Raw genomic sequence first — 12,304 nt, forward strand, 5'->3', positions numbered from 1 at the left:
TCCAAATAAAATTGACAGATCACATCAGAACATTTTTTAGTTTTTCCTTGATTTTTTTTTTTTTTTTTTTTTTTTTTGTAGGGTAGGAAAAGTTAGTCCACCATCCTTGTTTTCGTTTTGTTTTTCTACGCCATGTTTTCTGTCTCCAAGGCTAACTGCTTTCATAGGAAAGTTTTTTTTAAAGCTTTTCTAGAAGGTCCAAGGGACAGGAAGTGAGGGTAAATTTCCCAAGAGGGGGGGGGGGGGATGTATACAAAATTTGCACCCCATTCCACAGTAGTTAAACCTAAAATAAAACAAAATCCTGGAACTTGGCTTTACTTTCAGTCTAAGGCTGGTTTCACAGTGGGACGTTACAGGCGCACGTTAGAGCAGCCTGTAACGCAGCCTAACTCACAGGAATGAAAACTCAATGGGCTGTTCAGTGCCCACGTTGCGTTACTTAGTAACGCTGCGCCATAAGACAACGTACTGCATGCAGTACTTTATAAGTGGCAGAGCCGCGTTAGACTGCTTGCACATGCTCAGTAATGTTGGGGTGGAGCGGAGAGCGGCCAGGCACATGGCTAAATAATATTCACTGCACTCAGTGACGTGCAGTGTTTACTTCCTGGAGCGGCCGCTCTGTGCAGCAATTGGCCGGGCGGGACCACGTGATGCCGCATGCGTCCAAGAGTACGCATCACGCCATCACGGACGCCAGAGTGAGCTGCACAACGCGGCTCACTCTGACTTCCACATCAGAGAGCACCAGGCGTTGTGTTAGGGGCACGTTATGTGACCATAACGTCCCCTAAAACGCAACGTCCTACTGTGAAACCAGCCTAAGGCCTAGTGCACACCAAAAACCGCTAGCAGATCCGCAAAATGCTAGCAGATTTTGAAACGCTTTTTCTTTTTCTGTAGCGTTTCAGCTAGCATTTTGCAGTTTTGTGAAGCGTTTTTGGTGTAGTAGATTTCATGTATTGTTACAGTAAAGCTGTTACTGAACAGCTACTGTAACAAAAAAACGCCTGGCAAACCGCTCTGAAGTGCCGTTTTTCAGAGTGGTTTGCGTTTTTCCTATACTTAACATTGAGGCAGAAACGCCTCCGCAATCCAAAATCTGCAGCAGCCCGGGAGTATGCGTTTCTGCGAAACGCCTCCCGCTCTGGTGTGCACCAGCCCATTGAAATACATTACCCTAGCAGATCCGCACCCGCAAGCGGATCGCAAACTGCAGCAGAACCGCTCTGGTGTGCACTAGGCCTAAGAGAGGGGAATCTGGAAGTTCATTTTGTAGTTTTAATTGTCATGGCAGATCCTGGAATAGGCAGAGAGGTCTTGACACTCGGGTCACAGCAGGAAATACTTGGGGACAATATAACTGCATTTGAGGAACCTAAGTAAAAGCTTTTCCATCTTGTGCTTTTAATTACACCATTTATTTATTTTCTTTCCTTGTTCGCTTTTTTTTTTTTTTTTTAATTTCTTTAATTTACCTTTCCTGATATCCCATATTTGGGGTTAGGATTAATGTTTCAAAATTAAATTATAATAATTGTATTTTTTTTAGACCAGGAACAAAAATGCAGTTGGTCACTGGGTGACTGAGATTAATAATCAGGAAAATGGGTGGAGCCTACAATAGCCTACAATAGCCAATCAAAATGCACCTGTTGATTTTCAAGGGGTATATTGAAATTGCTGCCATTCTTACACTGTTAATAGCAGATGCATCAAAGCTGGTACAGTTGGTCACTGGGTGACTGGGGTTCAAATTCAGAAAGGGTGCAAATCCACAAACATCCAATCAGATTTGTTTTTATTGATGCCAAGGACCCAAAAGCTCACAAACTTGGTCATTGAGTGACTGTGTGTCCAGGTTTCAAAAAGTGGGCAGAGCCAAAAACTAATTTCAGTGGGAAAAAATAAACTGCAGGCCTTCTTACACTGTTAATGGCAGGGCTCTCAAACTTTGCCCAGATGGCCACTGGCTGACTGAGATTAATATTCAGTGGGTGGAGCCTATAATAGCCAATCAAAATTCACCTGTTGATTTTTAAGGGGAATATTTAAATTGCTGCTATTTTTACACTGTTAATATCAGATGCCTCAAACCTGCTATAGTTGGTCATTGGGTGACTGGGGTCCAAACACTGGAGAGGGGTGGCGTCCCAAACCGCCAATCAGATTTATTTAATTTCTATAGGAATATACAAATTATTAATGCCAAAGCTCACAATCTTGGTCATTGAGTGTTTGTGTGTTGGGGGTTAGAAAAAGTGGGCGGAGCCGACTCCAGCCAGATACATACCCGGGCAATGCCGGGCCATCAGCTAGTCTGAAATACATTTACTTAGTCACCAGAAAAGTTATTTCAACAGGAAATAATACTTGATAGAAATAGCTGCCGCCTTTTTTATACTGAATCAAGCCTATTGTATTAACAAATGAAGTTTTAAAATTCAAACTCCATGCAAAGATCTAATAGCTCAGTAATCAGAGTGCTCATGTATTATCTTTTATTGTCTGAAATCCGGTTTCTGCAGCTTAAAATTATGCCTTGAAATTTTACTCACATGATCAGAGGGAAGAGAGATTAGGAGAGTGAAGTGAATTAGTTGTGAGTTGTGTGGATGTGACGGATTGCATCATCTGCACTGTTTGAATTGCAAGGAGGAAAGCACAGTCTGAATGTGTTTGAGCCGATTGCAGCCAATAGCACAGACCGTCAGTTGTACAGGACATTGCAAGTCTTTAGAAATGATTTGGCATTGGCCATACAAGGACCTTGTACACAGACATGACTACACACGACTAGAAAAAACATTTTGTGCCTGAACTGTGGCTTTAAGTTAAATGATATTGGTTTGTAAAAGTTTATACTGTCTGAGCGTTTATAGTGGTCACATTTGGCTAGATATGCAGTACCTTATAACAACTGATTAATATTTAGTGTCTCCTTCTCCAAATATTTATCTTGTGTGTCTTTGTGCAGTATGTGCTGTGGTACTATTGTAATTATGTATTGCTATGCCTAGCAAGAAAGAACTATATTGAGCTCTTCAGCTGTGCAATGTTTTAGAAGCTGGTTTCCCAGGTGGCATTTGAAGCAGGGAATTGTGAGCTGGCATGCTCAGACGGCACCTCTATAACATCACATGGCAAGTCACAGTCAACGGGATTTTGCAACTTTGCTGGTGACAGGCCCTGTCACGTTTGTTCCTCTTGCATTTGCAATTATGTTTATGACTTCACAGGTCTAGTAGCAACTTCTTTAGTGATCGGGAACCGCCCTGGTTACACTGCTATCTGGAGTGGCGATAGACTAAAACAATGCACCTTTTCTTGTGCCAGTCTACAAGGGCATATATAAAAAAGGCAGAAGTCGATTCTGTCAGCAGGGCAGGTTCTGTTTATTCTGCCCCCTCAAACTAAGATTATTAGGTGAAGAGACTGAAAATGACTTGCAATGCTAGCCATAAATACAAAATTATACTAGGCAGTACAACACCTCACATACAATTTGATTAACTTGAAATAAATGTGATCATTTTAGCTGAATCTGTCTGAAATCACTTCATTTTAGGTTGCTAACTTTTGGTAACTGGAGCAACATATTTGTTTGATTAATTGATTTGGTCTAGCTGAACCTCTTGATCACGTTTGAGTAATTTTGTATTCATCAGCTTGCACCCAGTGTTCTCCCCAGAACTTTTTTCCCCAGCCGTGTGGCATGAGAAATTAGCTGGGTGGGGATTTACAGGGAAATACAGGGCTGTTTCTTCCATCCAGGTAAACTGCGCAATTGCCCAGGGCCTGAGATTCGGATGATAGACCTCCAGGTCTCCACCAATTGCGGAGCAGCTCTCCCCCCAGGGTGTTCCTGGGCATTCATGCAGGGAGCAGTAGGAGTGTAGGCTCTTCTGCCCAGCATGCAGTGGCGACCCTCTGATGACTGTGTGTTCCCTTCTCGCTACAAAAGCCTCCTCAAGTTCTCTTACCGTCCCAGAAGACACTTCAAGCTGTGGTGTGGTTAAAGCCTGAATCACTCATAAACCCCAGGAGCCCTGCTGGCCCTTGATCTTACATTAATGAGGTGTATGAAGCGAGATGATCCAGCAGCTTTTCGCCTACATGGCGGCAGCAGCATGTGGAGAGCAGGTGGGACATACACATGCAACTCTCTGGTTCTGTGATTCAGCAGCAGAGGGAGAGTGTGAGAAAGATCATGTGCTGTTCCAGCTGCCCCCTTGAGTTTGCTACCTGAACTACTGGGATAAAAACTTCAATCAAGTAATGCAGGCAGCAAACTCTAGGGGGCAGCAGAACTGTACACTGGAAAAGCAGACCATCTTTCTCACACTCTTTGCCTCTGCTGCTGACTCACAGGACGGGAGAGCTGGGATTGTGAGTCCTGCCCTCTTCATTATTTGCTGCTCTGGCTGGCCCGCCTCCTCTGCATGTGCTACTGTCTTGCCAATATTAGAGCTATGACAGCCGGGCGGTCACCAGAATTGTGCAGTGTGGCACTTTTATTGGATTTTGCCTAATATCCAATCTGAAGACCTATTGCACTATTTCAAGTGATAAATGTCCACTCCTTATGTAGTGTGCAAAGGTGGATCAGCGCATCACCAGGCCGCCTACGATTGGCCACCAATCAGAGGTGCGCTGAGCCCCCCCCAAGAAACTACAAACGCACCTTGAAACCAAACAGAAGCTCTGCATAAACATCAATAAGCAATGCTATTAAATGGGAGCAGCTGACCAGTTACTTACATTTGTACATGGTGAGGAAAGGTACTACTTAAAAACAGATTGCATCCTTATGACTACCTGCTTATGTAGTGTACAGTGTGTGGCCAGCATTATAGTTCCATCCTTCACAAATCATCGACTGTACATGTGCAAAGAATGATCACCTGTTTCATTGCTTCAAGCAAGCCTTTCCTTAATGAGCCCAGGCTGCTAAAATTGGGAAGATCCCACTGGAAAACTCCATACTGTTTGTCCTGTATAACCTTAAGTTCAACCTTTTTTATAATAAAATTGTGGTGGTTTTTTTTTTTTTGTAGCCGTTCTATACTATGAGATACAGTATTGTTTTATCAAGGAAAAATGAAAGAGGTTGTTTTGAGAAGGAAAGCAGGTGGAGATTCAAGGGGATACTGTAGACCCTGTTTTTAACTAAGTAAATATTCTCTAGGGATGATTAATGCGATGCAAAGAATTTTGAGTTTATGCAGGATTATGTAAATTTACTATGCAAATGTATGCAGCTTGAAACCAAGTTTTTAAAGATTTACATAATCCTGCATGAATTTGCAGTATTTTTCATTGATCTGTATTATTCACAGTTGTGGTCAAGACCTTCTAGAGAGTGGACTTTATTTGAGTGCCCTGATAGGGGTGCTCTCACTGATTCTGACCGCTCAGTGGAAAATCTATACATAAGAGCTTGAAGCAGAATATAATGCAATCAGGAATTTTAGTCCAAGGGAAATGTGAGGTGTGTATAATATTGCATATACCATACATTAATGCAGGGGTCTCCAAACATTTGGGTTGAGGGCCGGGTCAACGTACTTCAGACTGCTGGGGGGCCGGAGTATACATAAAATGATCTAGAAGTCTTTGCGGGCCAGACAGTGAAGCATACTCAGGGGACAACCTGCAGTGGACAGCAGTGTCACCTGATGTGGAATTTGATTGGAAACCAACAAATTACTGCTTTCTGGCTTCCATGTGGATTGGTGGTGCCAACACTGCTATTCTATATGTGGACCACCAAAATTTAAAGATGTAGCTGACCGCATCTATAAGTAATCCAATTTGTGTGTGGGGGGACGGTAAAAAATCCTCGGGGCCACATTCGGCCCACGGGCCTTAGTTTGAGGACCACTGCATTAATGTGTTTGCCAAACAAATTAAGTTAGAAGAATATGGAGCCTGCCATATTTATTTCCTTTTAAACAATACCAGTTGCCTGGCAGCCCTGCTTGTCTATTTGGCTTCAGTATTGTCTGGGTAACACCTGAAACAAGCATGCAGCTAATCTTGTCAGATCTGACAATGTCAGAAACATCTAATCTGCTGCATGCTTGTTCAGGGTCTATGGCTGAAAGTATCAGGGCTCGTTTCCACTATCGCGAATCCACATGCGTCCAACGCATGCGGATTCGCACATGTAATGCAAGTGGATGGGCCTGTTTCCACTGTAGCGTTGTTGAGGTGCGTTTTTTTTTTTTCAGCTGTGAAAAAACGCACAAAAGAGCCGCAGAATTCACCTGCGAGTGGAATGCATGCGAATCGCATGCAATGTATTTAATAGGGAAATCGCATGCGATTTGCCCATGCGTGTTTTGCCGCGAATTCGCATAGGTACGAATGTAAATTCACACAGGCAGTGACATGGTTAAAATCGCATGTACCCTCACCTATGCGGAATCGCATGCGAAATCACGGCAAAAAACGCATGGGGAATCGCATCAGCATGCGATTTCATCAGCGGTGGAATCCAGGCGATTCCGCACCGCAATAGTGGAAACGAGCCCTCACGGGCAGAAGATCAGCAGGTATTGCTTAAATGGAAACAAATATTGCAGCTTCTATATACTGCTCATTTCAGTTGAAAAGCAGCTGTCTAGTTCTGTAATGCCAAACACATTAATGTATGGTATATGCAATATTAATCATGCATATAAATTAACACATTTGTATATGTAACTGAAATCATCATCTATTTTTTTTTATTTTTTTTTTTTTATTTAGAGAAACTTTACTGATTAGAACGTAATGAATACAATTGGGAAATAAAAATGCAAATGTTCACAAGTTATTTTTTTCATTGTTTGCCCAGAGTGGAGCATGAGCATGTTAGATATAAGATGCATTTTGTATGCTGAAACCAGGATAATTGAGGAAAACTACTAATCGTGAATAATTTATTTGCGTGTAGTCCGGTATTAGCCATGGAGAGAAGGCATAACAAAAGTTGTTTAGGTAATCCCTTCAATGTACAGCAGCTGGCATATTCTCCTGTCGTCATTCTGTCTTCAGCCATATCCTCCTCATCCCCCTGCTAGACCAGCATCATACCCGTCACAGTTTCCTCCTGCACAGGACACGATAGCGCCGGGGGGGGGGGGCATGGCCAGTGTCCAGGAAGCAATTCCTGTTTCACAGCATGTGACTGGTTCAAGGGGTTCCTACTATGACATGGTAACTACTGATTGTCACACTTTCCTAATACAAGACTCACCACACACACACGCATGCACACTTTTTGGGGAGAAAAAGTACGTCTTATATTCTGAAAATTACGGTGTTAGTGATCTGCGCAGTCATACAACCAAGTAACCATTCACTCCTTCTTGAGAATCACACAATCATTCACTTATTCTATATTCGTACCTTCTGGCACTCTCCTTATCTTAATCTGTTATCTTTCATCTTCTCCTATCTCATATTAAACTCGCCATAGAGCCCATTTAGCCTTATAGGACCTATAGGACCACCTATAAGACCATACAGTGGGTTGCTGAAAGATTAGTGAATTTGCAGCTCCCCTCCTCTTTATTATTCAGGTTAAGACTAGATAGTAATGGAAGTTACATTTATGTAATGTGTTTTCTTTAGTCTAACCTAATCTGCTAATGTTATTATAATGCAAAAGTTAATCTTTTACACATTCTACCCCTACATTAACTGTGTACTTTTGTTAACTATACCCTAACATTGGCCTAAGGATAACCTCTAAAACTGTGAAATTCATTATTGCCATATGTGTGGCGATTAAACTTCACACAAGGATCAAAAATGTTCCACTCTTTTAAGAGCTGGATATAAAAATAAAGCAGTTTAGGGCTATATGAATTGCATAATGTACGCATATTGCAATGCACTGCATTCTTCATTTTACAGTCCATACGTTTTCCATAGTGCAGAGCCTTTTTTGCACGCTGTACCCAGAAACACTTTGCAGACAGCATGTTAGGGTAACAATCTTTTGCAACGCAGAGATGTGAACATGCTTGTTGAATTGTATGGGCAGTGTGTCTTGGTGTGCTTACGCATTGTGTGAATCATTTTCTGCTGATCCCACATTGCAGGAAACCTCTTTACTATGGTAGGGCATCCCCATGGGCATATAGGTTAATTTGAGGATTATTGCACGTATTTGGTGCCATAAGATGACTAGACTTTGACAATGTGAGGTAAGATTATGTAGGATGAGGTTATAAACAAAAGCCTGGTGGCGTAGTGGATAGCACTCTGGCTCAGGGCACTATCTGCATGGAGTTTCTATGTTCTCCCTGTGTCTGTGTGGGTTTCTTCCCAAATCCTAAAAACCTACAGATATGATCTGTATTACAACGCAATGTGCACAGTGTGGAAGGAGCCTTAAGGCTACTTACACACCAGGACGTTGCGTTTAGGGGACGTTATAGGGCACATAACGTGCCCCTAACGCAACGCCTGGTGGTGTTGGAGCAGGACGCTACCAAGAGCCACGTTACAAGCAGCTCTTGGTGCGCCTGCTCTGCCGGAGGCACTACGGAGACCACGTGAGCGGAGCTCTCCGCATCGCGAGGTCCAGCCAGCCAATCCGCGGCCGCTCCAGGATGTAAACACTGCAAGTGCAGTGAATAATAAGTAGCCATGTGCCTGGCTACGTAGCGGCCTCTCCCCGCCTCCTCTCCGCCCATAAAATGAAAAAAAAAACCTGAGTATGTGCAAACCGTCTAACATTGCTTCGCCACGTGTAAAGTACTGCATGCAGTACGTTATGTAGACGTGCTGCGTTACAATGTAATGCAACGTGGGCACTGTGAACAGCCCATTGCTTTCTCATTGCTGTGCGTTGGGGTGCGTTACAGGCCGCTCTAACGTGCGCCGTAACGTCCCACTGTGAAAGCAGCCTAAAGCGGGATTGACACCACACCATAAAAATCAAATTTAAACAGCAACTGGTCTGAGTGTATTAAGTGATAAAGACATTAATCTGCTGTTATGGTTTGGAGTTCTCAAATATCTTAGGAGCACTGGACCTTTAATTGCCATCGGCTGGCAACAGTTGCATGCTGAGGGGTCTTTTTATCTATAATATATTCCTCCACTTCCCCCTTATTTTCCCCCTCCTTCTAATGACATAAGACAGTGCACTTCCTAGTATAGACCTCAATGGGAGTGAATGAAGATTCTGGGAGGAGAGGCAAGAGGAGAAAAAAGAGTGAAGGAGGAAATTTATGTTAGGATTAGCTTCATTTAAAGGTAACCAAGATGGAAACTGTCTAGACTAGGATTCTTTACTTTTCCTTTATAAAATTCACAGGAATCATAATTCGGACAGTGCAATACATCTGTTATGCAAGTAGAACTAGTATTTCTCTACTTATATATGTGTCTTTTTTTTTTTATTTCTAGGTTGGCATGGGTGTCACTTGTTTTCTAAAGGACCAAGATCGCAAAAACTGTAAGAATTTTACACATGTAAAAAATGTCATGTAAAATGTTAATACATGTAAGCACATACAAATAAGTACATTTCTCCAAGAGTAAAATGAGCTATAAATTACTATTTTCCGGTGTTGCTGTCACTTGAAGTAGTTAGTAGAAATCTGACAGATTGGACTAACCCATCTCCTCATGGGAGAATCTTAGGGTTTTCTTTATTTCAAAAGCACTTAGTGATTGACAGTTGCTCAGTCCCAACTGCCAAAATAGTGTGCAAACAGGTAGGAGGGGCAGCCAGCATATTTGTATAGACCCCTTCCAGGGATTGCTTTCATAAAAAATAAAGTACTGAAATTCCCCCATGAGGAGATGGACTAGTCCAAAACCTGTCAGTTCTGTCAGATTTCTACTACCTACTGTAAGTGGCAGCAACAAAGGAGAAAAGTAATTTATGGCTCATTTTACTCTGGAAAAACCATGCTTGTGCATTTGTATGTGTTTAAATGTATTTTATTTTTTAAAATTTTTCGCGATAGTGGTCCTTTATGGTTTCCCTGCTGCGACTAAACTGTGATATTACAGAAGTGCCGGAGGTAGTGAATACAGATTTTCATGCAAATTTGTGCTTAAAAAAATCTCAGAACATGTTGGTAACAAAACCCACTTCAGAGTCCCAGGTAATTATATGTTGGCAATGTAATGTTCCTAAATGGCTGCATAACTAAAACTATACCCAGTGCTAATTCATTACATGGTATCTTCTGAAGCTTCAGCATAGATTTTAAATGTAAGCCAAATCTTATATTCCAATATTTGGGCCAACTAAGTAGACTAAAATACTGTTGTCAAGATAAAGACCACGACCTAATGCTCAATGTAAAACAACCTACCTGCAATATTTATGCTGGTACATTAACTTTCACATATAATACATATGTGCAGCACTTCAGAAACTCTCAGGAGAGTTTGCCTTTAACTGTCCATGCAGAAGATCTCTAATTGTAATCCTTGCATTCCAGATCAGTCTGGAATTTAGAAATTGCCGGTGTTGGAACATTTTTCTTATCATTTCCAGCAAGGTATTTATGTAATGGTGCATACTTGCAGAGCAGCGTGATTATATAAATGACCAGTAAATGGGTTAGAAAGAGCCAAACAACTCCTTCAGTGCCAGAGATTCATTACAGACCAGTACAGATGGGTCTGTTCTAACAAACACCAGATACATATATGAGGGAGGAGAGATTTGTAGATGCCAGTCTCTGGAAAAAATTTGATGGCTCCAGAGATCGTTTGGTGCTACAAAGAGCCAAAAATGTACATTGCAATCTTCAAGAGGGGTGTTTATGTATGTTTATATATAAATATATGTGTGCATAATGAGAAATAATAATATAAAATTAACTGATAACTTGTAAAATAGGAATTGCCATTGGATCTATCGCAATTACAGTAACCATTTCTTTATCAGTTTGGACTTTGTGTGGTCTTGTGTGTTTGTCAAGTTAAAACATCTAGTGGTTATTAGTGAATGTATAGCAAGAGATAATTGGACAACGTACTGTAACTTTGAGGCAGTAAAACCTGTATCAAGCATTGCTCCATTACAGTAAAGTAGTATGACTAGTGTAGTGCTAACCGTGATTATACAGAAGCTTCCCTCTATTGAGTTGTGTACCCATTAGGGGCACTTTTTTCCCCTACAGGTGTACTTCAAGATTTGTACAAAAAAAAAAATCTACTGTACAAAATAAAAAGGTTAAGAGTCCATAGAAATTTCTGCAAACATGGGACAAAACCTAGAAGCTAGTATTGGCTGCAATCTTCAGGCCTTCTGGCAGTATTGTCACAATTCTATAGTTGCAGTGACTGAACGGGTTCAGGAACACTTCCAAACACCATATTGCATATATTGCTACATCAACAAAAGCAATGCAAAGTCTACCATGCAAAAAAAGAAACCTTATAAAACATTATCCAGAAACACTGACGCCTTCTCAGGGCTGTAACTTATTAAAAGGTGGACTTAGAAATTATGAAGGTCCATCTGGTTTGTTGTTTCAAAAGCCAGAAGCCATGATGGTAAGAGGTAGCATTACTGCACATGGCATGGGTTGTTTGCACTCCTGGGAAGTAGATATGGTCAATGAGATGCTAATAATATGGAGATGCAAATTTTATACCAATGTATGAAATTGGACCAGTCAAAATAGTCAGATACTGCATTAAATTAGTTCAATTCCAAGCTGCATACGTTTGCATAGAATTTAAATAACTTATATAAACTCAAAAATAATTAGCCTCTTCTTGACTCTCTACTGGGAAGGGGCCATCAATGCTGATCAGTGTATACAGGTTTTGGAGCAACAGAAGCTGCCAGCAAGATGTGTTTTTCAGGGAAGACCTGACCAAGGAGACCCGAATCATTGGTCAGCTGAGGCAAGAATAGGAAAACCTTTTATTTTCATAACTACAGCACTTGGTCTCCTCTTTCCAAAAGTGTACTTACTGTTGCCAAATGAAGCGGAGATGCACCCCAGTGGTAAACATGTCCCTTCTAAAAACTTCTCCCTCTTTCTAATTTATTCTCTTCTATATTCTTACAAATGTGGTCTACTTCCCACTACATAGTTATACTTCCTGATCGCTTTCTCTTTGGTCATTCTTTCAGATTTATGTGGACCTGGTGGGAATGACTGGGGAGAGGGTGACAAAACCATGTGATAAATATACTATGCATTAACCTAAGATTTATAGGGTGTGTAAAATCGATGTCCACACCTATTTTCAGTTTAAAGTGATTTTTTTTCCTAAAACAAGAAATCTCAGATCATGGGCAACATTTCGTAGAAGATGTACATAC

The 12,304-nt window shown here is 41.4% G+C and overlaps 1 protein-coding gene across 5 annotated transcripts in view; it reads left to right on the plus strand.

Moving 5' to 3' along the window:
• Window positions 1–12,304, plus strand: part of BNC1 (basonuclin zinc finger protein 1) — a 218,490-nt gene that overhangs the window by 30,568 nt on the left and 175,618 nt on the right. For all 5 annotated transcript variants that reach the window (XM_068275345.1, XM_068275346.1, XM_068275347.1 and 2 more), the window contains exon 3: window positions 9,412–9,460. The gene's annotated coding sequence lies outside the window, so the exon portion shown is untranslated. The remainder of the gene's footprint in view (window positions 1–9,411; window positions 9,461–12,304) is intronic.

The sequence above is a fragment of the Hyperolius riggenbachi genome, chromosome 3, assembly GCF_040937935.1.
Source record: "Hyperolius riggenbachi isolate aHypRig1 chromosome 3, aHypRig1.pri, whole genome shotgun sequence".
NCBI classification, from domain to species: domain Eukaryota; kingdom Metazoa; phylum Chordata; class Amphibia; order Anura; family Hyperoliidae; genus Hyperolius; species Hyperolius riggenbachi.